Source organism: Quercus suber, unplaced genomic scaffold, assembly GCF_002906115.3.
Source record: "Quercus suber isolate HL8 unplaced genomic scaffold, Cork oak 2.0 scaffold_40, whole genome shotgun sequence".
Taxonomy (NCBI): domain Eukaryota; kingdom Viridiplantae; phylum Streptophyta; class Magnoliopsida; order Fagales; family Fagaceae; genus Quercus; species Quercus suber.
In genome coordinates this window covers 1,031,319-1,034,122 of record NW_027069505.1, presented here as the reverse complement: position 1 = coordinate 1,034,122, position 2,804 = coordinate 1,031,319, and positions in this window count along the sequence as shown.

Below are 2,804 nucleotides of genomic sequence, written 5' to 3'. Positions count from 1 at the left end.
TACAGTAATGGGCCAACTCTCATTCGCCAAAAGCCCAGTCCTTACTAACGCGGTCCGGGGCCCAAGCTTCACTACTAAAGTTATGCTCGGCAGAGATTTACCGAGCATGTTGGGAAAGGTCACTGAACGGCGCGTCATCCTGTTTTGTTCAGAGAGTCCCTCCAAGCGCCGCTGCCGAGCTATCAACGGAGGTGGGCACCAAGTCCCAAAGCCATCCAAGCTTAAATTCTCACTTATCATCCCCTGATTGGACCCTCCGTAGCACTAAGCGCGCACCGACTCTGCCGAGCTACCAACGGAGGTGGAAACCAAGTCCCAAAGCCACCCATACCTGACCTCCCACTTATAGAAACCTTACTGGACCCTCTGTTGCACTAACTATGAGAGCATTGATACCTGCGTCTGAGCTTTACTATAAATAGGGTGGAGGATAAATGAAGGGTTGGTTGAAAAAAGGGGAGAAGATAGAGAGTAGAAAATTCAAATAGAGAGAATGTCTTAAGGGGAGGAAGAGGAAGTAGTGTATTGCTGAAGAGGAGAAAAGTGATCTCATTGAGCCTTTAGTTGGAGAACGACCCATAGTAGGAAATTCAGCCCAACAAACAAATAAGTTGTGAGCCTAAGTGGGCTGGGTCCATCGCCTCATTTGCGACCCGCACACCTTCTAACTTGATAACTAATGATAGTTGATCGGCATCGACCTGTGTTCTAACTAACCGGCAAGGCTGGCATGATTGGTCTCGCCTGACCCATGCTCAACCCATAACTAATATGTTGAACTTTTTCTCTTTTTTTTTTTTTTTTTTTTTTTTTTGGAGAAAGCTAATATGTTGAACTTATATGATAATTCTCCTATTTGTGAGGCTTTTTAGAATCTTAGATATGTGGAGCATAATCAATATGCGTAAACTACAATAATAAAATCCAAAAGTTTTATTGCCCCTCTAGTAAAATAAAAAAAAGAGAGACAGTGGCGGCTCTATGAATTTTTTTCAGATATTTCTTAAGAAGTATAAATTACACAATTAATAAAGAGAAATTTTATATATTGACAACACAATAACAACAACAACAATAAAAAAACACGCATATTATAAAGTTTTAACCATAAAACTTGTAGAGTTTAGTTGTTGTTGTTGTTGTTAGTTTGCTGAACAAGGATGGACGACGATGGTTGGGGAGCATGGTTTTTAAAACAGACCTTCAATAAATCATTAAAGGGAAAAGTTCAAAGTTTTAAAGATTCGGATCAAAGTGAACCGTATGACGTATAATTAATTTAATAATTATTTATAATATAAATAAATATATTAAATTAATACAAATAAAAAAATAAAATCAAATAAAATATATTTTTTATAAAAATTTCATAGTTTATTTAACATGCCGTTTTATTAACAAAAACAAAACAACAGATGCAGTGATGCACTTAGATATTTTGAACAAAAGTTGAAGTATAATAATAATAATAATAATATAAAAAGCTCTTTATTCCACTACATGGTTACAAGTCTTGGTTATAGTACAAAATTTTAAATTAAGGTAGCATTGTCCAATCAAAGCACGTGGGTGGGACAAAAACAAAACAATAGATACAGTGATGCACTTAGATATTTTGAACAAAAGTTGAAGTATAATAATAATATAAAAAACTCTTTATTCCATTCCATGTTGACTAGTCTTGGTTATAGTACAAAATTTTGAATTAAGGTAGCATTGTCCAATCAAAGCACGTGGGTGGGTGGATGGCTCTACAAAATCAGAGTATGGAAATGGTACTTTTACAACGTTTTGTAAAAATAATATGAAAAATTGTTACTAGTTGAATCAATCATTAAAATTATTTTTTACTCACTAATATGAACTAATAACAATTAATTACTTAAAATTTATTGTAAAATATTGTGAAAATATTGTGATAACATTTGATTGTGGTTTCTTATTCTTTTGCCTTTCTTTCCTTGCATCCATACGGATCATAAGTTTATTTTATTTTATTTTTTTTATAGCGTAAATGCACTTTTAGTCCATACATTTTGAATTTTTTTCATTTTAATCCCTACATTTTAATTTTACCACTTTTAATCCCTAAATCAATTAATGCGTGTTATTTTCGACCTTTCCGTTAGTCAACCAACGAAAATCGTTGAGGTGGCAGCCAGAGGAATTAAAATAATAATTAAAAATTCTATTTTGGCATTAAAAAATACCACATCAGCATCTAAATTAATTTTAATTAAATAAAAAAATTAAAAACAAAATGAATTGAGATCTAAGAACATAAGAAGTTCTTCTTCAATGTTCTTCTTAAATCAAGAAATAAACCCAGCAACAACATCAAACCCAGAATAAAAGAGCAAACTCAGAATAAAAGAACATGAACATCAAACCTACAGGAAAAAAAAAAAAAACCATGAACATCACCAAATCAAAGAACATGAATAAGAGCAAACACAAGAAAACCCACACAAAACCACACCCAAACCAAACCAAACCATCCAAAGAATAGAAACCCAGTAAAACACCCAACTCATCCACTCCCAAACCAAACCATAGGAAATTTTGAATACCACAACAAGTTAATAACTTAGAAAACAAAACGAAATTTCAAAATGCGAAATTCCTAGCATACATTAAAACCAAATCTTCAGCAAACCCCAAATGTCTAGAAATGATCACCGTTCAAACCAACAACAACAACAACAAACCCTGTAATCCCAACCAATAAACCCAGTTGAACCCAACACCCACCAACATCTCTTTCTCTAAACCTAGATCCGATCAAACCCAGTCAAACCCGCCAA